A 27,202-nucleotide genomic window follows, 5' to 3' on the forward strand; every position below is an offset into this window, starting at 1 on the left:
CTCCGGAAGCCAATACTATACTATATGTTAACTAACTTGGACTTTTAATTAATTAGTTAATTAATTAATATGTCAAAATTTATTTCTGTATCTTTTAAAGGGGTTGGGTTGGGAGGCAGCTCTCCATGAAGGGGCCTGGTTTCCTCTACCAAGAGGAACTACCAAGCTCTACCATGTCTGTGTTCCAGGTGGCAGGAATAAAAAATAGGCAAGCAATTTTCTTTTAAGCAAGTAACGTGGAAAATGTACACAATGCATCTTCTTACGTTTCATAGATGAAAACAAAGTTACATGGCCACACCCAGCCACAAGGCAGAATGGGAAATGCTGTCTCCAGAGAGGACCATGTCCCCAGCTAAAAGTCAATTCCAATGAAAGAAGAGAAAAATAAACGTGGAAGGGAAGAGCAGCCAGCTGTCTATTACACATAGGTATGCAGACACTACATATAAATCAGTCTTTGGTTTCTCCTTTTTTTTTTTTTTTTTTGGTAGGTTTTCACTAGAATAATGTCAGTTTTGTTTTTCCATGACTGAGATGAGAGTTAAAATGACTTTAAGCCTAATATCACTAATCAGTTGGTTGAGCATCTAATACCTACTCTTTAATCACAGGGTTAGTAAATGGATAATTATTTCACATTAGGTAAGAGCATTTGAAATTATGTAACTAATAGAAGGAATGTAGTAAACATGTGTTGTTTGGTCTGCCAAAATTTGTCCCCATTTGACAAATAGTCATGACCTTTCTTTAGACAATTGACCATGTCCCTGTCCTTGTGGTTGCCAGTTGAGGTGGGGGGAACCTCGTAAATGCCTCTGAGGTTTTCTCTGCATGCAACCACTCAGACTCTTTATTACCATGGTGTAGATTCCATCTGATGATCCCAGCCCTGGAGCCCCAGTGACATGATCTCTTTCTCACATCACTTCAGCTATGGGATGGTATAGTTCCCCTCTGCTGTTGCTAATCTCAGGGCAACGTCCTCATTACTTGTTTGGTCCTCAGCCCCTCCATTACCTGTATAACTCATTCCCTGTATTAAATTTCCTTGGTTGTAGATAATGTAAGTGGATTCTAGCCTCCGGTCAGATACTGACTGATGAAATGGCCTACTCCTTGGGGCTGTTACAGTTCTAGCCACACGCAAAGACTAACCCATTGCTTTTAAACCCAATTCTCAATTCTCTCAGAAAGAGGAGCTGTTTAGCCCTGCTTGTTTCAGGTTCTTGATTGAGGTTGGAGGTGGGGAAAGAGAAAGGTGACTGAAGGTTGTGGGAGATAGCTCTTACGCTTTGAAACAAACAGCTCCCAAGCTATCCACTATAAGAACACAGGATGTGGAGGGGAGTAGCCAAATGGCTCTTGTTATCTTGCAAAACTTTTAAAAACTTTTACTATTAGTTTCACAATCTTTATCATGATCTTAATTATCTTTATGGTCAAAAATAACTCAAACTATCTTTCTTATCTTAAGTGAAGGCTTTAGCTTATTGTTATCTCTACTCAGGCTTAGCCAATTTACTTGATGGCTCTAGGAGATGAAGTTTCTCAAAACACCAAACACAAAAGAATTAAAGAATTTAGATTTCTTGGTATTACTCATAACTATCCCCTGTAGCTCTAGTCTGAGGATGGGCCAGAAGTAGTCCTACATGGAAGGTAGGTTTCAATTTTGGTCCTCGCAGAAGCAGACACCACAATGGGATTGGATGAACAGAAGTTTTATTGGGAGAATTACCAGTGAACGATAGAGAGAAGGAAGTGGAAGCTGAGCTAGAGAGAGCCTTCGGACCGCAATGCAGGGCGACAACTGTAAAAGCTAAGGGGGAAGGAAGGTAGAGTAACCAAGAAGAACTGAAGACTGCAGGCAGCCTTAAGAAAGTTTTGACCAGCGTAGGGAGAATCTTTAAGTCAAAGCTGCCCCTTAGAGGAATCCTGCATTCCTTAAGAATGGGTCTGCACTAATCCCCTTTGTGTGCTCAATCACTGACTGGGAGAAGCCAAGGGGAAATATCTCAGCATAAACACAGTGCTGGATCTGGCCAGGCAATAGGCAAGGCTGAAAGCCAACTGTGTTCCTTATAGCAGAAGATCTGAGCAAGTTGTTTCCCAGGATGCTGCACAGGGTACTTACTAAGGGAGGAGATGATTCCTAATACCAGCTCCACACACAGAGCATGCTTACCATACTCTTCTCACTGCCATGTTTCAGAATGTGTATCTTGTTATCATGTTAGTCTAGGTCCCCATGGCGGTTTCAAGATCTGAATGTGGCTTATTTACCTAGGTGAGCTGAGTGAAGTGAAAGAGAAAAGAGCCAGGAGAAGGGGTGCAGATACTGGCCTGGCCAAAAAGGTCCATGCTGAGTGTCCCCAGAGACAGAGGCCTAGGAGAGGGTTTCTACTTTTTCCAGAGAACACCTGCATTTCTGTGTGTGCGTGCATGTGTGTGTGTGTGCTTCATTTTCTGCCATGTCCTGAGACAGAGAATGCACATTGATGCCAAAGCAAAGAACCAAGCTGCAGCAAAATTAAGTGTCTCAATTGCTATTTTTTCTAAGAATGCTGATGCTGATTCAAATTTAATGTTTCTACCTCAAAATATGAATTGTATTATAAGTAGCATAACTCAAAATGAATTTTCATACAATGTTTATATTTTATGGAGTTATTAATCATCAGCTTTATTACTTTAGTTTCTTTTTCCTTGATTAGGCTGCAGACCAGTCTCAGCCCTGTCAGGGTACTCTGTAGCAACTGGAGACTGACGGACCCCTCAGGTTTTCTTTTGCAGATTAAGGATGTGAGGAGCCAGAGAGAAGCTGAATCCCTAGAGCTACTGTTGTGACCTAAATTATGGAGTCATTCTGTGGTTCTCCAAAACGCCAACTGGGCCTCCCAGCGTGAAACCACCCAACGCAGGTGATGGGAGATGACTAGGCTGGTTTTCCGTCTCCTCCCTCCCTGGCTGACAATAAACCTCTAAACTAATCTGGGTACATGTATGACTTTTCCCTGACTTGTCCTCAGTAGTTCAGGAGAGAGATGAAGAGCACCTGAAGTGAGAAGGGGGTGGGCCTGGGGAAGAAAGCCCATTACTTGGGTGACTGAATGTTGTAGGATAAAGAGGAGTCAGAGAAATTTTCCAGGTTTTCTGTTTGGGGCCCTGGTGTGTGTTGGGGGATAAATGCATCATCAGCAGAGGTAGAGGATATAGGAGAATAGGCAGGTTTGGAGGGGATTTGCAAAACTCAGTTGGAGCAGGTTGTGTTTGAGTTGCCTGTGGGAACTCTTGGGACACATCTCTAGCAGGCAGCTGGAGATATAGGTCTATTCTGGTTACTTATTGCTACCTGACAAACTACCACAAAACTGAGTGGTTTCACACAACACTTTTATTTATTTTCCCACAATTCTGCAATTTGGGCATGGTGGAGAATAGCTTGTCTCTGCTCCATGTGGTCTCAGCTGGGGCAACTTGATGGGACTGGAGGATCCACTTCCAAGATGGCTCACTTACAAGTGTGGCCAAGTTGGCTGTGCCCAGTGGGAGCACATCTAGGGCTGTTAGCCAGGGGCCTGAGTTTTCTTCTATTTGGCCTCTCAAAATGACTGGGGTTAGACTTCTGACATCATGGTAACCTCAGAGTAGTTACATTTCTTACATGGTACTACTTCCAAAGGGGGAAAACGGAAGCTGTCGTCAAAAACATAAACAGAACAAACAAGGAAAATAGATTTTATGCAGACTATTGCAAAGGAGAGAGTACCCAGATTTGAAGATTGGAGTATAAGAGCAACTTGAACTTTTATAGAGAGGTTATCAACGGATGCTTATAGTTGTGAGACAGGGAATCTGAAGGGACCCTATGAAAGATGGCTTTTTTGCTGCCTCTATTCTTGCTACACCCCCACCCTACACATGTCTTGTGGTACAGATAATGTATGTCCTTGTAAAGGTCAAGGATTCAATGATTTCTTTGGAGTCTTCCAGCACAGTAGATAACATCTAAGGAGTGACCAGGCGTGCCATTATGAACATTTTTCTAAGACCCCTAGCTCCAGGTCATAAATGACTTATGGAGGACACTTAAATACTCATCTTTGTTCCTGAATGCCTGAGAAGACATGTACATGAGTCCACAATCCTCAGTAAAAACACAGACACCAAGTAAAGACAAGACTCATTTTTTTTTCCCTTTCTGAGACTCCCAGATACTGTCTGCACTCTTTCTATGTCTTCAGTAAACTCTGCTGTCACTTCCTCTTGGCTTATGTTTGATTTCTATCTGTGCAAAGCCAAAGACTCTCTTGGCCTGTCTTGTGGGACCTCTTTTGGGTCCTTGGACCAGCCAGCCTACATCAGTTAGAATTGTTTTGTAATCAGGGGATGTCTTAATCAGCCAGGATGTGTTGATATCTGTGTCTAGTTAATTTTAAGGGGACAAACAGTTCTAATCTCAGCTAATCATCTATGAGACAAAGGAAGTTGAAGGGTTTGTGCCTGGCCTTGTCAACAGGTTTAGACAAAAAGGGAAAGGTCTGTATTTGGCCTTATCACAGGTGAACAAGGAGTCGTCTGCTAGTGTTATGAGAGAGTGGACAAAGTTTCATCTAAGTCATACGGGGAAGGGTGGTTCTTTGTGGTAAGCCATTTCCCAGAACACAAATATGTGCGTGCGTGCGTGCGTGCGTGCGTGCGTGTGTGTGTGTGTGTGTATTTCTTAGTCATTTCCGTTTTCCATGAGTATAGGCTCCAGTAAATTTCAATGTTGTCACTGCAAAGTCTTCTTAGGGCCTCAGCCTGAACTGGCAGTCATTTTTGCCTCATTCTTTTGTTTAAAGCAGTAACAGGGGGCGCCTGGATGGCGCAGTCGGTTGAGCGTCCAACTTCAGCCAGGTCACGATCTCGCGGTCCGTGAGTTCGAGCCCCGCGTCGGGCTCTGGGCTGATGGCTCAGAGGCTGGAGCCTGTTTCCGATTCTGTGTCTCCCTCTCTCTCTGCCCCTCCCCCGTTCATGCTCTGTCTCTCTCTGTCTCAAAAATAAATAAACGTTAAAAAAAAAAAATTTTTAAAGCAGTAACAGATCCAGCCCACATTCAAAGGGAGAATGTTACACAAAGGCATGGATACTGGGGAGGCATGGTTCATTGTGGGCCACCAAAATAGTCTCTCATAGAGTCTGAACCTTGGACTGGATATTTAGAATAGGATGCTACTAGCATATCCTGGGTGGTAGCTGCAACCAACAGGTAGGATCACTGGGCATGTGCACACATTGGTAAATGTAGAAAAGAGTCCATCAACATTCCAGACATATCAGATTGGAGTCTTGAGGGTTGTGATCTTCCTAGTTTCTCAGAAGCTCTCATTAATACTGTTTCTTGATTAACATTTATTCCAACATTTTCTTTAATCTTGTTGTTAGTTATGTTTCGTGAACATCAGCTCGGTATTCACCTAGCATCACGGTAAGGATGACTGGACTTAACCAGAACTGCCAATTAGTAAGTTTTTACATTTTAATTATTTGCCCAGATTAGATATGGTCAGAGCCATTGACTTAACCAGCTTCTGCAACAAAGAGGGCCAACAGAAAGAGAGGGAATCCCTATGTGAAGGGGAGTGTTTGTGAACAAAGGTCTCTCCCACACAGGGACCCTCCGCAGAAGGTAGCTAACCTTTGGAAATTTGATCTTTCTCTGTCTTCTTCTGGACTCAACAATATCAGTTTCTTTTGGAGCTCTTTATGAAGATAGGCTAATAAAAGACCATAAATCTTTTTTTACTAGGTGAAGCATTTACCACTCTAATTAGCATTACCATTCAAAGGCTTTCATATTCCAAAAACAAACACCAGGCATTCTGAGCGCTAGGGTTAAAGGGAATCTTAAATCATGAGTAAGCATAGGTGAAGGGCATGAAGACTTAGAGTTTAGGTATTGCCTGTGTGCTGACAGTCATCAGGACTTTACTGAGATACAATGCTGAACACACTTACTGTCCTAGGTTTTATGAGTAAGAGATAAAATCCAAGCCTAGTACTGTGGGTTTGTAAAGAAATGACTGTAATATGTTATTTCTTTGTGGGTTATACTAAAGTAGGTCTGCACAAAATGTTAATGACTTCCCCAAAGCAGAGTGGTGTATGTTTCACCAAAGTGACAGGCGGGGTCCTGAAGCATGGATAGGAGTCTACTCAGCTATACATAGTAAAATGTAGAACGGAAGGCCATTTACATGCAACAAGGAAACGTAAATTTTGAGGTAGAAGGACCTGCCTCTCAGGAATTTCCCAGAGGCTGTCATCTCTTACTCTCAGTCCCATCCCGGGAAGGTGGTGGTGAGTGTGAGTGTTCAGTCCCCTCAGCAGGTTCCTAATCCTACATCCGCGCGCTGGTAGGGGAATGAGCAAGAACAGAGAAGGGAGGCGGGGTGTGTGTGGGGAGTGGGGGGCAAAGACTTCCCGCGCATGCGCCCTGGCAGATGGCCGGCTCAGCAGAGTAGTTTGGCCTGTGGCTCCCTCCGCACGTCGCGCCTCTCAGGGGCCCGCAGTCTTGGCCCTGGGAGCGAGCGCGCTGCGCGCTCGCGCAGCCTCTAGGCCGGGCGGGCGCCTGCGCACAAACGTCCTGGGCGTTGGAGCCGCGGGGTTATTAGAGGTGGAGCGCGGGGAGGGCGCGCGGCAGGAGGCGGCCGCCGTTACGGCGCGAGCGTGGTCACGTGGTCGCTGGTCACCGCCGCCGCCACCCCCTCCCGCCCTGTTCTCTTTCTGGTCCGGCCGGGCCCGGCCGGTTCCACGAGCGCTCGGCAGAGACTGAGGGAGAGAGAGAGAAAGAGGAGGGGAGGAGGAGGAGGATTCAGGGAATAGGAGCTGGGGAGCCCTTCTGCGCCACAGGTAAAACAAGATGATGATATCGTAAAAAAGCCCGAGCCCCCTGAGCGCCTCCGCCTCCCTCCAGTGCAGCCCCCCACATGCAGTCGCTCCCGCCCCGGCCTCCCCCTCAGCTTCTTAGGACCAGTCCCGCCTTTCCCAGCACCGCTGCTGCAGCTGCCGCCGCCTCCCGGGAGGGCCTGAGGGTGCTGCTGCTGCTGTCGCCGCGAACGGGTAGTCGCACCGCCCCCGTTTGTGCGCCTCCCGGATCGGCGTGGGGGCTGGGTGGCGGGAGGGAGGCTCCTCTAGCTCCAGGGCGGGCACGGAGAGGAGGTTGCTTCCCCCAGTCGGCCAGCCCGCCTTCCCTCCTTCGAGAGGTTGGGGTCTAGGCTGCAAGGCCAAGTGCAGCGAGAGGGTAGAGCCTGGTGGGTGGACGGGCTCAACTTCCTACTTGGTAAATTTCCCTGTTCATTTCAGCCTAGGCAACACGTTTCCTTCACAGGCCGGAAGCAAAAGGGACCCGTAATCCCCAAACCTTTTAAAATGCAGCCTTTAGACTAGCGAAACCTTTCTCGTTTTTGAGGAAAGAAACGTGACCATATTTTAGTGGGACTTAAGTTTGTTCACCTGTAAGAACGTGCAAGTTGAGGCCTTTAAGGATCTGAGAGAAACTTTTTGAAAGTTGATCCCTCCTACTTTTCCTGCAAAAAAACGAACACAAACCTAAACAATTTTCGGTTCTGCAAATGACCTAGAGTTTGTTCAATACCAGCTATTAAGCAGTTTTTAGTTTCAGGAAAATGATATAAAGTTCACATCCTTTAGGGTGTTTGTTTTTTTTTCTGAATGATGATTTTCGGGAATGAGCTGTATCCGTCAACCCCAAATTGGACTAAATCTCAGATAGGAGTAGTGTACAGGTTGAACAGCTTTGGGCCGGGTTGCGCGGGGACACCTAGAACCAGTCATTATTTGTACTCTTTGTACAACAAAATATAGTACCAGTAAAACTGTATGTTTTTAGTGTGCTGTTGCACAAAATACTGACTGAAAGCAGGAAGTGTTAAGTGTGGGCATTGTTAAAAATCTGTACACTCAAGTTCATTTATATGCTGGTCATTTTTCTTAATGAGCTTTTCTGATTACATGTCTTGGAATTTTCATGCTGTATCTCTAAATTCAAATGTAAACTTGAGTATTTAAAATTTTTTACAGCTACCTGCAGTAGAGTCAGAGCAGTGCTTCTCAAACCTTAATGTGCACAGGAATCCCTTGGGGATCTGGTTTAAAAATGCAAATTCTGATTTAGTAGATCTGTGATGCATCTTGATATTCTGCATATCTAATGAGCTCCTAGGTGCTGCTAGACAAGGAACAATTCTTGAATAGCAAGGAATTGGATAATGTGTGTGCTGAGAAATAAAGTGATGTGTCAATGAAAACGTTCCTTAATTCATCTTGAGTGTAGAGGTGGCTTGAGAGAAGGGGTAGATGGCAGGATGAACTGCAAAAGCTTGTGTTAGGGAGATCCTTTATGAACAGTGAGCAGGCTATGTTGGAATCCCAGGGAAGGAATAGCAGACGGAGGTTGAGATGCCCCAACCTGGAGGAGTGGAGGTACCAGGTGTGCATCCTGTGGTGCATACATCACCTGGCCTGTGAATTTTTCCGTGGAAGCCTAGTATACTTCTGGCTGACGGACTCAGCTACGGGTAGTTAGGTTTTATCAGCTTATAGCCTGTGTGTCTCTGAATCCGTTGCTGGGAGGAAGTTTTCTTTTATTGGTGAGAGTATTGAGTGTGTGCTGCTTCTCCCAGATGCAGCCTCCGTTGAGCAATGCATTCCTGAGCTTTGGAAGCAATCTTGTAAAGAATTTAGGGTCTCCACCTGTTGAGGTTATCCTAAATGGATTCAGATGTTTTCCTAATCTAATTAATAAAAGTAAATTGAAAAGTTGAAAAGTCCTACTTAACCTCATACTTTATGTAAATAAAAATGGTTGTACTTGGGGCACCTGGGTGGCTCAGTCAGTTAAGCATCCGACTTCAGCTCAGGTCGTGATCTCCGGGGTTTGTGAATTCAAGCCCTGCATCAGGCTCTGTGCTGACAGCTCAGAGCCTGCAGCCTGCTTCAGATTCTGCGTCTCCCCCCGCCCCTCCCCTGCTCATGCTCTGTGTTTCTCTGTCTCTCAATAATAAATCAACGTTAAAAAAAATGGTTCTACTTAACTTTTTAAGAACTTTTTTGAACAGTAACCTCGACTACTTTTAGCACTGTAATTTTTATAGTCTTCATTCTAGTCCTTACTTTACCATTGTTTTTTCTTGTTATTAAGTAATATTTATGACAGTACTTTTGAAGCACTAGTGCCAGACTTCTAAGCACTTTATGTGTCTAACTCCTCTAATTGTAACAATCTTTAAGGAAACTAAAGCAGAGAGTGGGTAAAAGTCCTATGCTAACAGAGTTGGGCCTCTGGCTGGCTGGCTCTAGAGTGTATGCTTTAACAATCTTCTCTGTGCAGCTTTAAAAAAAGTTTTTTTTTTTAAACGTTTATTTATTTTTGAGAGATAGTGCATGAGTGGGAGAGGGGCAGAGAGAGACACACACACACACACAGAATCTGAAGCAGGCTCTAGGCTCTGAGCTGTCCGCACAGAGTCCGATGCGGGGCTGGAACACACGAACCGTGAGATCATGACCTGAACTGAAGTGGGACACTTAATTGAGTGAGCCACCCAGGCGCCCCTCTATGCAGCTTTTTGGAAAGAAAATAAATTGATACTTTTTAAAATCCCCTTTCCCTAGTATTGTTGAGAATTATGAGTTTTGCTTTCCATTTTTAAATCCATATTTGTCATCTTTTAAAAAATTTCCCGCATTGTATTTCATGAAATGCAATCCCATAAAATGAAAACTTGCCTCAATGCTTGTACTCTTTTCTGAATAAGATACTGAAATATTGAAAAGCTTTATTTTGTTTGCACCTGTTACCTGGACCAGTCTCTTTCAAGTCTGTAAGTCATTGTTAAATGTGAAAGTAGCGTCTGCTTCCTTTTGGCTCTGCTAGTTTTCAGTTCATTTTTTGCCTATGCCTCTCTTTCATCTTCCACTGCCTCCCCCGCTCTATGCATACATAATAGATGCAGCTTATATTTGTTATTGTAACGTTTAGGATTTTGGGGGGGATTGATGGGGTCACTGACTTTTTATTTGGCCAGTAAGGGGGGATGCCTGTGTGGCTCAGTTGGTTAAGCATCCGACTTCGGCTCAGGTTATGATCTCACTGTTTGTGGGTTTGAGGCACGCGTTGGGCTATGGGCTGACAGTGCAGAGCCTGGATCCTGCTAAGAGTTCTGTGTCTCCCTCTCTCTCCCCCTCTGCCACTTATGCTCTGTCTTTCAAAAATAAATAAACATTAGGGCGCCTGGGTGGCTCAGTTGGTTGGGCGTTCAACTTCAGCTTGGGTCATGATCTCACAGCTTGTGAGTTTGAGCCCCGTTTGGGGCTCTGTGCCGACAGCCCAGAGCCTGGAGCCTGCTTCAGATTCTGTGTCTCCTTCTCTCTCTGCCCCTCCCCCGCTCATGCTCTGTCTCTCTCCTTCAAAAATAAACATTAAAAAAAATAATTTTTTTATTTGGCCGGTAAGGATGATAACAATCTAAGCATGAGTCATTGTTATCATATTTTAACACTGAGAAAGTACTAAGGACAACCTCAGAATAAACGTTAAATAATTGGTTTTCATAAGAAAATTAATATGTCATCTGTCCCCCATCCCCTTTTGTCTCAGACCATTGGAAGTTTTGTTCTGTATTAGCACCAGTCTGGGGAGTGGTGCTTATACACCTGGTCTAAGACATTTCTCTTAACGTGGACAGATGGTTAGAATGGCAGTAATACTATAGTGTGTGTACTGGAACTTGAGAAATGAGATTTTGTGGGAGGGGGAAGTGAGAAGGGAGGCCTATGGGCTGATTGCAGTAGCATTAGTTTTTCATTAACGGGGATAATAATGAGTTTAGGTAGGAAGTCAGTATAACAACAAAGCCCGGTTGTAAATGTTTTCTCAAAGTTCATACTTTGTTGTGATGTCTGTTGTAATGTTTTGCTGCCCAGTTTCTTAGCCTCATAGTGCATCACTTTTCTTATCTTTGAAGTGAGGATAGTAATAGTACCTCACAAAGTTGTTTTGAGGATTAAATGAATAGATGTGTGTGTATATGTTTATATATATTAGTATAGCATATATGTACGTATACATATATAATACTTAGTGTCTGACACACCGTTAATGCTATCATGTGTTAGGTACCGTGTTTTACTATGGATCGTCTGCCATGTGGTTGATCATGTCCACATGAAGACTATTTGAATGAACTTGATGGAAATTGTACATTTATTTGGTATAAACCTGTGTGGGCCCCGAAAACAGAAATTGTTTGTACTTTTTGGATAAAAATACGAAATTGGGGAGGCGCCTAGGTGACTCAGTCCATTAAGCATCTGACTTTGGCTCAGGTTATGATCTCAGACTGCTTTAGATCCTCTGTCTTCCTCTCTCTCTGCCTCTCCCCTGCTCACGCTCTCTTGCTCTCTCTCACTCTAAAAAATAAATAAACATAAGAAAAAAAACAAAATTGGTATAGTAATGTTCTTATCCCTTTGGAGAATTAAATATGAATAAATATGGTTTGGCCACTCAGATTTTTCAAAACAAGGAAGAAAGGCTGTAGAAATAAAAGATGTCTTTGGTGGTGGTTTAGGATTGGTTTACAATTTTCAAGTCTTGAACAAGGTAACCTTTTTCCTGAAGGCTTTTCTGACTAACACATCTAAGTAAGATAAAAGGTTGAACCAAAAGCAGTTTAGGTTTCCACTTCTAAATAATGGATCTTCAGAATAATTAGATTAGTGAGAGGTAAGCCCCCCACTTCTCATATAATCTCCCTGGGGGAGATGTATCTGCTTTCTGATGGAGTTGGGGTGATATAATCCTGCAAGAAGACTGAGCCGAAGTTACAGATCCTGGCTGTAGAGGTGTGCATTCTGTTTGCTGGTAATTAGTGGGGATCAGAATCAACCCCTTAGGTTTCCCAAAATAGGTACCTTAGGAGGTGTTCTGGTAGCTACCTTGCAGGAATCCAAGAGGAATTGCTAACATTACATCTCTTGCCACCCTGGAGTGAGATGGTAGATTGATTGCCCTGGATCCTTGGTGGGGGTTGGGAGAGAAGGTGTTGATAGGAGATGGGCAGATGGTACCACTATTTCCGTCTTTGTCTACTGCCTTGATTAAACTAGACTTCTTTTCATGAAGTCCAAGAGTCTTGTAGTAAGAATGCTCCTTTTGGTAGGTAGATATGTGTGGGGCTTGGGATAAATTGCCTCCCCTCTCCAACCTTCATTACTCTTAATAGTTTAGGGGTTAATTTTAACCTATTTATCCTGTGTGTGTGTGTGTGTGTGTGTGTGTGTGTGTGTGTGTGTGTGTATTGTAAGTATATATGGATGAACATGTGGATGTGTTGATAGACCTATCTTTTTAAACTAAAAGTGGATTTATGCTATTTTGTTACTTGTTTGTTTTTCCCTTAATATTTTATGTTACTAATGATGTTATTCTTCCACACAATTTTTAGTGGCCCCATACTGTTTCATTGTATGAATATACTATTAGTAGTCCTCCATTCTTGTACACCTAGATTCCTTTCAATCTTTACGTGACAAGCAGAGCTACACTGAACATTATTGTAGCTAATATCCCTTTGTGCCTATACATTATTATTTAGGAAAAATTTTTGCGAGTGGAATTATTAGTAGGTCAAAAGATATGCCCATGTTTAGCAGTTTTGATACACATGACCAAATGGCTTATCAAAAAGGTTGTACCACTTTACCCTTTCCTACAAAACTGTTTGAGAGGCCCTGTACTTGCTGTTATTGGGTATTTTCTTTATTTTAACAGCTGTATTTGGGTATACTTGACTTTATACCTCCTCCTCTGTCTTCTTATAGGCTTTAACATTTTATGTAGTTAAATCTTGTTGTTCCTTTATGAATCTTCTAGGCGTTTCCTACCTTATGTTTATATAGCTATGAATTTATACTTTAAACTATTTTTATATTTCAATTTAAAATTTTGAATTTACAGTTATTCCTGAACATGTTTAGTTGTATAATGTGAAGTAGAGGGTACTAGATTTTTAAGCTTTTGATTAGCGAGTTTTGTTAGTAGTACTGAATGAATGATTTATTCTTTCTCGATTGTTATCAGAAGCTTTATCATTTGGTCTTCTATTCAGTTCCACTGTATTTAATTTTTTATTGGTGGGAATAAGATTTTCCTGTGTGTGTGTGTGTGTGTGTGTGTGTGTGTGTGTGTGTGTGTGTGTTTTCTACTATATCTGGTAAATAGAAGAGCTATTGATTTTTTTTTTTTGTATTTTGTAACCACTTTCTGATATGGTATTACTGTGAATTGATCTATCCAGCTCTCAGACGGATTTTAAAATATTTGGAAAACCACTTTACCAAGTGATCTCTGTTATGTACTCAATGTGTCCTCCCAAAATTTGTATGTTGAAATGCTGTACCTTTACTCTCCCATGTAATGGTATTAGGTGGTGAGACTTTTTGGGAGGTAATTAGAGCATTAGATGAGATGAGGGGGGTGGTGCCCTCATGAATGGGATTAGTGCCTTTATAAGAGTCAAAAGAGAGTCTGTTTCTTCTCTCTGGCATGTGAGGCTACGATGAGAAATCAGCAGCCTGCAACCTGGGGGAGGGCCTTCAACCAGAACTTGACCGGGTTGGCACCCTGATCTCAGAGTTCGGTCCCCAGAGCTGTGAGAAATCAATTTCTGTTGTTTGTAAACCAGCTAGTCTATGATACTTTGTTACAGCAGCCAGAACCCATAATCTCTAAGGACCTTCTGGCTCAAAACTTTTGTGATTCTACTTTTATGTCAAAATACTTGTGGTAACATACATAACGCTCTGGTACTTTAACTTAAAGTGCCTACAGCTTCTTTTATAATTGTGGCTGTCTAGCTCCACTGCCCAAGCAATTATTCTGAAGTTTTACATTTTTATCTCCTTAGGAGAGCTTGAAGATTTTTTTCTATGTGATTTGGCAGAAATCAAAAGGAAATACTGATAGACTACAGAGATCAAACTGTGCAACGTTGGGTTTGCCTAGTTGCATTATTAGGTATCACGATTTTCATTCTCTGGTCACGTGGTGTAATTTTGTACTTTTTATGATTTTTCTTTTCAAGCTATGGTCCTGGTATGGTCTACTTAAAGTTCGCCAATCCAAATTATGTAATTGTCAAAACTGAGTGTAATGGAAGCCATTGGGAAGTGATAAATAGACCAGGAAGCAGTGAAGATAGGATAGAATAGGAAAGGTAGGGATGGGGAAGTGCCTGGTATGTCAGTCCTTTTTTCTCAGTTCCCTCTCTGTTCTCTGATTATCCTTTGGTACTTCTTTGCCCTTTTAATGATTTTCTGGCTTCGTATTTGTTCTCAAGATATATTTTATTTTCTCTTTCAGAGAATAGCTCCACTACCTCCTTGATACTTTGGTTAGGAGTACAGATGCTTTCCCCCAGTCTTTGAAGTAGTCCTGATCAGTATCCCTAATTACCTTCCTTCTTGTCACTAAAACTACCCGCATAATGCCTTCACTAGTGGCCACCGTGCATCCTGCCTGGTAAAGGATGTGATAAAACACTGATTAAACTTGGGGTTCTTCATAACATAAAACCACTGTTGTGGAAGCATTAACAAAATGAGAGATCATAAAGACAAATTGTCAGAGAACTGTAGAGTAATATCTGAGTGGCTGAGGAGATAGTGAGAGATTAATATTACAGAGTGAGAAAAAGCTTCTGAAGAGTCTGTTATCTTAGCTCTCCAATCCTGATTTCTTATCTGAGCTTTGGACTTGTGTGTCTGTTTGCCTACTGGATGATTCCACTTTTGGATGGCCCACCGAGAACTCACATTCATAACGTCTGCAACTGTCTTCTCTTACAAAACCTGTTCCCCCTCTCAAGTTTATTATCTCAGTGGATGATACCACCATCTTTCTGGTTGTTGAAGCCAGAAATCTGGCAGACACATGCATTTTACTCCCTTTCCCCAAATCCTTATGTAAAGACATCTCCCTCAGTGGATTCTAAGTCTTGAATCCATTGTCTCTTTATCTTCAGTACTTCTACTCTGGTATATCATCTCTTGATCTTTAAAAAAAAGTTTTTAATGTGTATTTATTTTAGAAAGAGAGACAGAGCATGAGCGGGGGAGGGGCAGAGAGAGGGAGACACAGAATCTGAAGCAGGCTCCAGGCTCCGAGATGTCAGCACAGAGCCCAAAGTGGGGCTTAAACTTAAGAGCCATGAGATCATGACCTGAGCCGAACTTGGACGCTCAACCAACTGAGCCACCCAGGTGCCCCTCACCTCTTGATCTCTAGATCATCATCTTTTGCCTTTGTTTCTGTAGGGTTTTCTGACTGGTGTCCCTGGAGCCACGTGATCTTTATAAGCCCTCAGTTGATTCTCTGATTCTCTGACTCTATAGCTTAAAACCTTTCAGTACTCTTCCATCACCTATTGCTTAGTCTTGTGTCTCCTCCTGCCTCCCCTATGATTTCATTATAAAGTACCGAAATATTTGGGTTTTTGGAACTATTTATGATTTTGCTTGCCTCAAGCCTGGAATAGTCTGTCTGTCTGTCTGTCTGTCTGTCTGTCTCTCTAAAGTAGGCTCCATGCCCATTGTGGGGCCTCACATCCCTGAGATCAAGGGTAGCATGCTTTACCAACTGAGCCAGCCAGGTGTCCCAATCTTTCTGTCTCTTGATTTTACTAGCTCTTGTGAGGTCTTAGCTGAAATGCTATTGCTCTAGGGAGCTTCCTTATACCAATAAGTCTGTGTTGTGTCCTTCCTGTTTGGCCCAATACGCTGTTGTATAATATAACATTTATTATGTATTATAATTGTCATTTTACCTACAGTCTTTGTCCCACTTTTGACTGCTCTGTGAATGCCAAGGCCATGTATGTCATCTTTATTCATACTCTCAAAGCTGTGAGTATTAAAAGTAGGTGCCCCATACCAGGTACTGTTTTAAGTGCTCAATATATAGCAGTAAACAAGAGTCTGTTACGGTTTTTAACTGCTGTGTGATAAACCACTCCAAAACTTAGTACCTTCATATTTATTAGGTATCCATATTATATGGTAATATTAGTACTGTAATATTTACTTACTCATTATTTTATATTTATATAAGATTTGGTAGGGTTAGTTTATCTCTGTTTCACTTTGTGTCAGCTCATTGGAGGTTAGAGTTTCCACTTCCAACATAGTTTACTCACATGGTTGGTAGTTGATGCTGGGAGCTAAACTGGGGCTGTTGATCAGAGCACCTGCATTAGGCTTTTCTCTGTGCCCTAGGTATGAGTGGTGGGTTCTGAGAGTGAATGTCCCAAGAACAAGCATTCTGAGAGGTAGGAAGTAGAAGCAGACAATCTGATGAACATTACTTCTGCTATATTTTATTGGTTAAACAGTCAGCCCGGATTCAACGGGAGGAGAACTAAACTCCATTTCCTGATAGAGAAAGTGACAAAGAATTTGTGACTATATTTCATCTGTTATACAGACCAAAAAAATAAACAAAAAATAAAACTACAAAAATTGTTGGATGAGTTAAATCTTGTCTATACTTTTAACTTCCCAAGAATCATGATAGTACATCATTAATTAAAGAAAAATCAAACTACACCATAAAGTGAAATTTTAAAAAATAACTTTTATTCCCACTCTTTTTAATAGTGATATACTTTTTTGTTCTTATTCATACAGTTTCTGAACTTTAAGTTTTAATTGTGCATACAACTCCAAATTTTAATGAGTTTTGTGTTCTATTTTTTTATTTTTATTTTTCGTAAGTCCTCATGCATTGATATTATTACTCTAAGTATATTACTAGAAATGAAGTTATTGTGTGTGTGTGTGTGTGTGTGTGTGTGTGTGTAAGAAATGGGGTTATTATGTAAAGGAAATGCACAATTTAGATTTTGATTCTTATTGCCAAACTGCCGAATAGGGTAGAAATTAACATTATTTTTCTAACTTTAGTGCATGGTATAAATTACATTTGCCCACAACTTGCTATCAGAAGATGTTATAAATCATTGTTTTTGGTTAACCTATTGACAAACAATGAAAGATTGATTTTGTTCTTATTTTTTTTAATGCCTTTTTAAGCCCTTTGTCCATTTTGGGTTTTGTTGTTGTTGATTTTCAGGAGCTCTTTGCATGCTGTTGATTTTAACTCTTTGCCCATTATGTATATTGCAAATGTTTTCAATTTTGTCTTTTAATTTTGCTTATACATTTTAAAAATTCTTATGAAGACTTACTAAATTTTTATGTAGTTCCATATATTAGCCTTTTTCTTTACTATTCTGTTTTTTGGCAGAAATAAGATTGAACTCAGTTCCTTGTTATTTGTCATCTTTTTACCACTTGAGCTAATCTTCCAGTAGCTTCAAATACAGAATTTTTGTATATTATATATATTGCTGTTGGGAAAAAAACCCCAGTAGACTAATAAATTCCATAGCAATTATACAGATGTCTATTTAGGGAATTAATTTCAGAATCTTTTCCATCTCTTAATGGTCTTATAATATAATGGAATTGATCTGTTTCGGGATTTGGCAAAATTCTGTCCTAGACAGTACCAGTGAATTGAGCTGAATAAAGAGTAGTTGTTCCTTGTGTCAGTGTTACACTTACCCACAAAATGAAACTTTTAGTGATTGAAATATAAAAATATGAAACCTATTAAAATTGAAAACAAGGTAATATGGTCAGCTATATTATATGGATGAAGTAATTCCCTGAAAAGAATTAGAAATGCTAGAAATTTTTTTTCTTTAAGAGCTAACATGACAGTAAGAAATCACCCAAAATGTATATGAAAGCCAGAATTCAGAGAAGTAAGTAGAATATTAAAACTGCTTTTCCTCTGAGGGTATTTCCCACTTTCTAGGGTGCTTTTACTTTAGTTTTGAGGGCCTTCTAAGGCTCAGAGTATTAAAGCTCATAAAGGCCCAGGGAGGAGAATCTAATAGGAAATTCCTTCCCTATAAAATTGGACTCCAAAAGAGCTCTGGTCATAGAGTATGGTTAAACCAAGATGAAAACCCTTCTCATGCTCTTGCTCACAGGAGGCTGTAAGAATGTTTGCCTTGGGCTTGAAAAAATATTATTTCCTAAGAAGTTATAAACATAATCCTTCCTTCTTGATTTGCAGCTCAAATTCAGTGTTGCCTGGTGGTCCAAAAGAACCTTAAATTGTGAGTTTAAAGGTGGGTCTAGGTACCTGGCAGAAGCAAATGAAAGTCCTCTCAGGTAGAATATATTTTTATCTTCAGTCCTAGGAAATTCCCACAAATACTTTTCCAAAGAACTAGCTCACAATAAAATATAGTCAAGCACACAAGGAAACGAGGTACCATGAGTAAGAAACAGCAGAAACAACTGACTGACAGAGATGAACTCTCAAAAACTAAAGATTTTGAAATTATCAGACAGATGATGAAAGAACTATTTATTTTCTTTGCAAAAAGATAGAAAATATCATTGGGCAACAGGAAACTTAGGAGATTTGAAAAAGACCTGAACAAAACTTACAGAAATAAAAAATACAGTAAGTCAATTAAAAACTCAGTGGATACTGTTAGCAGTAGATTAAATACAACTAAAGAAAACCAATGAACTGGACATAAGGGAGAATAAATTATACAGAAGGTAGCACAGAAAGATCAGGAAATGGGTAAAAAGAAAGAGATTACAATATATAGAGAACATAGAATGAAAAGGTCTAACAGTATTTCATCAATTTTCTAATTGTAAAAGGGAGAAATAATAGGAAAGGAAGGAGTGTTTGAAAAGAGAATGGCTGAGCATTTTTTCAGGGCTGAGGAAATCACTAGTCCACCAATTTAAGAAGTTCTGAGAATTTTATTTATTTTTTTAATTTACATCCAAGTTAGCATATAGTGCACCAGTGATTTCAGGAGTAGATTCCTTCGTGCCCCTTCCCCACTTAGCCCATCCCGCCTCCCACAACCCCTCCAGTAACCCTCTTTTCGTTCTCTGTATTTAAGAGTCCCTTATGTTTTGTCCCCCTCCCTGTTTTTATGTTATGGAAGTTCTGAGAATTTTAAACACACATCTAGACACATCATAGTAACATGGAGAACACTAGAAACAAAGAGAATCTCATAAAGTTGGCAGAGAACAAAAGATGGATTATCTTTAATGTGGCTATAGCAGTTACACTGATGGTGGACTGCTCAGGAGCAGAAATGGAAGCCAGAAGTCAGTGGGATGGTATCTCAGTGTGCTGGGAAAGAGTTGCCAGCAGAGTAGTCTGTACCTATTGAAAATAACTTTCAAGAAGGATGGAGCAATGACATCTTCAGACAGTTGTAAAATATTCTCTGTGAAGAAAATGTATAAATACATTTTTCTGGTTGATTCTAGTATTTAGAGTGGAGAATTCTAACATAACAATTTTGAGCTTCACGTAGTTTTATTCTTAGAAAGTTGTGTTTACACTTAGTGCAAAGAAATACTGTTTGGCAATACTTTTACCAATATACTGCTCCAGCTTTTGGATGTTTGCTGTGTTCAGAGTCTTTAGTATTGTTGGAGGAAATACTTCGTGGTGATTAATGCATGCCTTTCAGTCTTGAGTCAGTGATGTGATTTTTAATATTCATGTTTGAAATATCATAAGTCAAACCAAGAAGAATTTGGAGAAAATTGTGCCATGGTATTCACAGAAATAATTCCTGGAAATAACTTTATTCTCATCTCCCAGTCCTATATACAAATTTCTGGAGGAAAAAGAGGGGGAGACTTTTTTTTAAACCCATAAACAAGGTTGGCATAAAGGGGAGTCTGTGGCGCTGGGAAGAGCAAACAGACTTTACCTAGGTGGACCTGGATTAGAGTCTGGTTCCACCACTTAGGAATTCAGTCTTGATGTGACGTGAACATTTTGATACTTAGTTTTCTCATTTGTAAAATAGGGTAAGACTACTTTGCAGGCGTATGGTGAGGAATAGAGTGTTGTTTGTAAAAAGTGCTAAGTAGGGTCCTGTGGCTCATACCGAGTTCCCAGCTAATTGTTACTGATGAGTAACATAGAAGAATGAATCGAATCTGGCAAGGAATTTGAAATTACTTAACTGTACAAATGGTGTAAAAGAGTTAATCATACTTTTACTATTGAAGACTCATGGACACTGAACATAATGATAAATATTTTTTGAAGTTAAGAAATTGTCAGAATGTGCCTTCTCTTAACTGATTTGGTGGTTAATTTTGCACCAGATCAGCTGTGGATGCTGCCTACAAGTTAGGCTGCTTTACGTTCTTCATGGCAGGTAACAGGGCAAGATGAAATCAGTGACTTTCTTCAGAAACTTAAAAACATTGCCAGCCACAACACACACACACATCATATATCTATATTTATCTACATCTATATCTACATATGTGTGTGTGTGTGTGTGTGTATATTTCCGTCTCCTGAGGTGGAAGTTCATGATGACAGCTAATTAATGGTAAACCTGAGTATTTTAGAAATTCAATCCACAAAATGTTTATAAAGTATGTGCTTAAAACTTTATACTATGCTTTTCAGAAGTTAAATAAATTCACTGGCCTGCAAAAATTTAGAGTAAGAGCCATCAGAGCACTCTTATTATTGCTCTTTGAATTGAGAATGACTTCTATAAAATATTTAGACCTAGATTTTCCATTCTTTTTTCCTTTTTATTGTTTATAGTCAAGATGCAAAATAGAATCTTTTATGATATAGAACTACTTGCACACCTTGAAAATTATTTTCTAGTTTTTTATTCTTTATTCAACATTTGGACATTTGCCCTCATTGAGCAGTGATAACTATGCAGAGTATATTAGCTGATTGCCTTTTTAAACCATACTTCTTATCATAGCAAACTTTAAAAATCATACAATGACGATAATTCAGGAGTTTTTTTCTTGGAACTTGACATTTTTAGAATGTTTGTTACAGTAATGTTATATTTGTAGTTTTTGAGTTTATTCAGGTTATAGAGACAAGGACTAAAAGCAAATCAGGCATTTCTTATCTTTCAAGAAGTTCTAGGATCACCACTTTGAAAATGATTTGGGTAAAGGTAGTGACACAACTTTATCTAAACAAACACATGCACAAATGCTTCCTAGTAAACATCTAAGTGTTTCAATTTTCTTGGTCTGTGTTAGACCCGCATGTGATGCAGAAATTGAGCAACAGCAAATTTTTGTGCAGTTAGATCATGTGCTGCTTTTGATCTTGGAGGTAATCTCTTGTAATCCCAAACTTTAAAGCACTTTACGATTATACTTTCTAAGCTGATATATTTTGCATTAGTAAAAATACATAGGATTAGAAAAGACACTATGAAACTCATGTAGACATCTTTTTTTCTTGTTTACATTTGACTTTTTGTTTCATATTTTGAGATTTGTTTGTTTATATTCCGTAGGCTGATAATTTCTTTTTAACTAGTGGTTGCATATGAAAAATTATGGGTTAAATTTGAATGAGCCCCCGTTTTGTCTTTTATTTCTTCTAGTCTTTTATATTTTGAAAATGAGTGTTATTTTATGATATCAAACTCTCTGTGAATCAAAGTCATTTCTCATAGGAATAGAAATTACTACTATAGTTGTTAAGCTAAGGATTTATTCATATATCATTTCAAGTGTTCTAGTTTGACTGTTTTTACAGAACCAAAAAGGTTTTTAGGTACAATCATATCTTCACATTTTACAACACTGTTAAGAACACTGCTAGGTTAAAGAAAAGTTACCTAGGTTTTTCTTAATTTCATCTACTAGTCCATTAAAAAAAAAACAATACTAGACAAATAGGCTTTTCTAGTTAGTAATGATTGCTTATATAAAATAAATAATGATGCTATCTGATTACACTAGGTTACTTTTGTGCTGTTTTGCTGAGAAAACATTCCATTTATGAGATACTAAGTAATATTTTGTGTTTTTAGTAGAGAACCATAGTCTCTCTGTAGAATTCCTCAGAAAGCTTTCATTTGAAACATTGTGGTATTTTTAGTCTTGAATCATAATTATCTTTTATTAAACAGTTATACATGAAATTATTCAGAAATCATTGCAGTATTGAGAGGATCAATGAGAAGTTTGGTGAAAACAAGTATTTTTTATAATTAAGTTGACTATATTTATAAAATTTCAATGTTGATGATACCAAGGAATTCTTGTTAATATTGTTAGCTGTGATAACGACATTGTGGTTTGTAAGAAGAATCTGAAGTTTTTTATTTTCTAAGTAAGTAGGGGTAAAATGACAGGAGGTTTGGGGCAGGTAAATAAATATAGCAAAATTTGATAATTTGTTGAGTCTGGGTCATGTGTCTATAGGTGTTCATATTTTATTTTCACGACTTTTGTTTATGTTTATAAAATCTTATAAAAATTAACTAGAGTTTACCAGGGGTTGGGGGAAGGGGAATAGGGAATTACTGTTAGTTGGGATAGAGCTTCTTTTTGGGATGATGCAAAAGTTCTGAAAATGGATAATGGTGACGGTGGTACCGTTGTGAATGTACTTAACGCTACTGAGTTATACAATTAAGAATGGTTAAAATGGGAAATTTTGTGTTATATATATTTTACCATAATAATGAAATATGAGTATGTTGTTAAAAATAATTCCCAAGAATCATTATACTTTTAGGGAAAACTTTTGGAGGCATATAGTACCTTTTACCCTTATTTTTCTTTCCTCATTAACTTTTTTCTCCTTTTGTTTGGAAAGAAAGAAGAAGGAAAAATCTTCATGTCGTGTCAGGACTTTCTTAATGGGTTTGGGTTCTAGAGTGGTGTTCTAGTAGCATATTGTGATTTGTGAGGTTGTTTTAGTGGGTTGCTCCTGTGATTAAGATAAATCAGAAAATATCAGGTGCATTGTGTACAGTGAATGTAAACATGGTAGTCATCAAATGTTTTTTTCAGTTGTATAACATGTGTATATGTACTGAATTGTGATGTAAACGATATTCTCTTGGTGGAGCCAGGTGTATTTTAGAAAGGAATATCCACGTAGAGGGTATTGGTGACTGCATAATAGCTAGAAAGCAGATGTCAAAGTTTGCACAGAGGGGCTAAGATAGTAACTCAGATTTCACCAAACTTTCAGACATTAATCAGACAAATAGGACAGATAATTAATCGAGAAGATCTGACAAGGTTATTCTATCCACATATGATGATAAATAATTACAAAATTAGGGGAGTAGGTTGGATGGTGACTTTGAGAGGTTGATAATCATTTTTGAGCTTTTGTATCAATGAGAAACTAATTGGTAATTATGAACTGTTTTAGGTAGGTTTTTTTTTTTATCTGTTTGTTTGCAGATCTCGACACATAGTTGATGCTAAGGAAAGCTCTCTTTTTATTTATACGAGTATTATTTAGGTTAAAAATGTGGAGAGTTTGATATTATTAAATACAATTTAAAATACTAGCTAGAGAAAAAAATTAAAAAAAATAAAATACTAGCTAGAGATTGTCATGTCATTTTGCACCCCCCCCCCCTTAAGTAATTCTCTGGTTCATGTATTTTTTTTAATTAAAAAAAATTTATTTAATTTTAACTTTTTTTTTTTTAATTTTAGAGAGTGCAAGCAGGGAGAGGGGCAGAGGGGGAAAGAGAGAGAATCTTAAGCAGGCTCCTTGCTCAGTGCAGAGCCTGATGTGAGCCGAAATCAAAAGTTGGTGCTCAGCCGACTGAGCCACCCAGGCACCCCCTCTGGTTCATTTTTAGCTTGAAATCACCCACAGGAAATACTGTTCTAGAGAAAGTAAAGGAGAATCAGATTCTAGAGCCGGGTAAGACTGATCTCAAATTTTACTTCTACCAGTTGCTGGTCAAGTTGCTTAGAAAAACTCTGTAACCTTTTTTGGGTTTCCATTTCCTCACTGTGACATTGCCTTGTAGGGTTTTAAGTAAAATGAGGTGATTTATGTAAAATGCCTAGTAGTGTGTGGTTTCTCAGGACGTGCCTCTTGTTGTTAACATGAGGTCCTTCTCTACTATCTCATTCTTCCAAAGTCTGTACTCTTAAATTGATTTTTTCTTTAGTTTGGGGATTATCGTCTAATATTTTTCTGTGGGATCCAGAACTATTTCAATGATTAAGAAATATTTTTATTCACAAAATAAAACCAAATAGTAGATGTTCTCTGTGCTGTAAAAGGGTTTCATTTCCTGAAATATTTTATAGATGGTGAATGATTACTGAATTATTTTATTAAACTAGTTCTATTTGGAGGATTTCATGTAGTAACGACATGAAAGGGGAATTGAGAAGTCCTGTAATAGTCAGTTGTTAATATTGAACCATTTACAGCTTATGCTCTTATTTATATTAAAGCTATTCTTTTCATTTTAACACGTTATGATCTTTTAAGAAATTTAGGATATAAGATGAATGGTTAAAGGTATGTCTTTTAACTGATTAGTTGGGTTTGTCTTGAAAAAGGACTGAATTTTGTGGATTTGGATAAGTCACTGACAGGAGGTCTTTAACATTTTTTCCCCCCTCTGAACAGATGTCTTGGCCTGCAGTGACTCCAACTCCCATAATCCTTCCAATTTTCTCCTCTACCAAATAAGTTTTTAAAAAGTGACATTTTTATTATAAGTGATTGACTTAATTCAGGCAAACATTGCAGCTGAGGAAAGACTTCATTCCACCGAGGAGCACTTTGGTATGAATAAAATGTTAGCTTCTTTATCTTTAAGAATTAAATGCATGGTTCCCTCCTGTCCCCCCACCCTTGCCGCCCCGTATTCAGAATAATAATTTTGTGTAGTAAGTTTTCTTCAAGATTAAAAGTTTTTATGCTCTAGTATGCTGAGGTATTACACTTTTTGATACGCTTTATTTTAAATGACATTTAAAAACAGGATTCATCCAGAATACATTAATCACAGTAGGTCTTTCAACAGAGGAGAGTTAATTCAGGAACTGGTTGTACAGGTATTGCTGAGAAACCAAACGGAACTGTGAGACAAATCAGATATTAATAATATCCGAAGCCTCTGATGCTGTTAGGACTCGGGGAAGATGAGAAAAGCTGGTGTTGTCAGAGTTCTGAAGCCAGAGCCCTGTAGGGGAGCTAGAGCCATAGCTGGGGCTTCGTGATAGGGGCAGGGATGTCAGGGGGCGGGACTTCTGGAGGGAACTGGAGTTATGGAAGAGACAAAGCTTCTGCCAAGGATGTGTCAGCGAGTGGGAAGAATGGAGGAGAAATACTCTTGGCTTCTTCCTCTTTTGCCTTCTATCAATCATTAGCCACTCTCACTGGCCAAATCTCCCTGGAAACGAGAGGGCAATGTTGCTTGGAAAATGGAGTTGCCTGTGCTACAGAGCAGTACAGGGTAAGCCTGGAGAATAGATCTGAAAACATGTAGTTATGTTGCTAGTTTATGATAGTCATCAAGACACCTGTGCTCTTGTGTTGTATTAGCTGTTAAGAAGACCTAGCGAAAAAAACAAACAAATCAAAAACCCCAACAGACAGAAGAACCTAACCAAAAAACCCTCTCAGCTCCCTCCCTCCCTCCCTCCTTTCTATCTTCCTTCCTTCCCTCCTTCCTTCCTTCCTTCCTTCCTTCCTTTTTTCTTTCTTTTTTTTCTTTCTTTGTTTCTACAGTGGAAAGAAATAATTCCTTGGAAACCAACATTATGGTCAGTATTTCAGTTTAGTAAAGACATTTACTGAGTGGCACTGTTCAGATAAATGAGCTACAAAGTGGAAACCATTTGGTTCTTGGTTTTGTGGTATTCAGAGTCTACTGGAAGAAACTTTTTTTTAAGAGGATACTTTTAATTTTTAAATTTCAGTAGGATGTGTGATAAGTTAGAGATAGGGAACATGTTTCTCTGTAGGAACTCAAGGGAGGAGCCATTAACCTAGGCTTGTAGTTTGTGGAATGCTCTCAGGAGTTGGGAAACTTGAGCTGAGTTTTAAATGATTGGTCAGAATTGGTCAAGGGAGGGGAAAGGAAGCTGCTGGAAGGAGAAGCTTGAGCAAAGGCTCAAAAGCTTGAAAGAGCTTAAGAAATTTCAGTCACTTGCTAGAGATTCAAGTTTGGCTCAAAAAATGGGCCTTGGGAGAGGCCAGGTTGTTTTTATTCTCAAGCAGATAGGCAACTGTTGGAGGGGTAGTGAAGTGGACTGATTAGCTTTTTTGTTGCTGTAATTTTCCCTAAGTGTAAAAGCTGGGTTCAGGAGGGTGCGATCTAGAGGTAGGAGACCTGAAAAGAGGAATATTCTCCTGGTCCAGGCAATAGAGGAGTGATGGACATGAAACTCTCAAAGGTAGCCTCATGTCTTAGTCATTCATTTCATGTCAGTGCCTATGCTCTACTTTGATATACCCTTCTTTTATGTTTGAAAATTCAAACTAATACAACTTTCAAAATAAAGAAATGGATGAAGTGTTGTTTTGTTTTCAAACTACGCATGCCTTTTTGGATACTCTGTTATTTGTTCTTTTTGAGAATCCTAGGACCAGAAACAGGAATAAGTCACAGACTCTGCTCTCTAGAAGCAGGCATAGGATACATTCACTAATTGTACACTCACTAGTCTGCTTTGGAGTGCTGGAGGAGTGCTTTGTTCTCCTAGAGTCAGGTGATTGTTCTGTTACTGAAGTATTATAGGATGAAGCAATTTCCTGTAGAAATTTCCTTGAGAAAAATTTCCTGTATTCCTTAATGTAGTTTCTGATATTGAAGAGTGACAGATTTGCAGTGTGACATTTAATTTTAGTAAATATATCTTTTAAAATACCAAAATCCTGCATTTGAATAAGATCCACTTTACACATTGATTTTAATGTATATTCTGTAATTTATTCTGATAATGTGAGATAGATGTTATTAGTGCTATTTTCTTTCTTTACACACTCTGGTCTGGGTTGTCTTACTCAAACTCTAATGGGATTGCTACTGTATCATAGATGAGCAAGACAGAATTTTTGTTATCACGAAGTCTATAAAGTGGTCAAGAGACATTAATTCATAATATGAGGCCTGAGATATAAGTTAATGAAATCCAAACATTGTATTGAGGAAATTAAGAGGAAGAAGATATTTATTGTATTTTACTGTGTCTAAGGCATATATTTTTTTCCACATTTTAACATTTC

General features: G+C 39.2%; 1 protein-coding gene across 5 annotated transcripts in view; it reads left to right on the plus strand.

Annotated features, from left to right (window-relative positions):
* Window positions 1-27,202, plus strand: part of TBC1D5 (TBC1 domain family member 5) — a 583,027-nt gene that overhangs the window by 26,029 nt on the left and 529,796 nt on the right. The window contains exon 2 of one of the 5 annotated variants that reach the window (XM_047875577.1): window positions 276-431. The gene's annotated coding sequence lies outside the window, so the exon portion shown is untranslated. Of the gene's footprint in view, window positions 1-275; window positions 432-6,720; window positions 6,898-27,202 lie in introns of those variants that run through there. The other 4 variants (XM_047875576.1, XM_047875579.1, XM_047875580.1 and 1 more) reach the window with 4 other exon arrangements.

Source organism: Prionailurus viverrinus, chromosome C2 (genome assembly GCF_022837055.1).
Source record: "Prionailurus viverrinus isolate Anna chromosome C2, UM_Priviv_1.0, whole genome shotgun sequence".
NCBI classification, from domain to species: domain Eukaryota; kingdom Metazoa; phylum Chordata; class Mammalia; order Carnivora; family Felidae; genus Prionailurus; species Prionailurus viverrinus.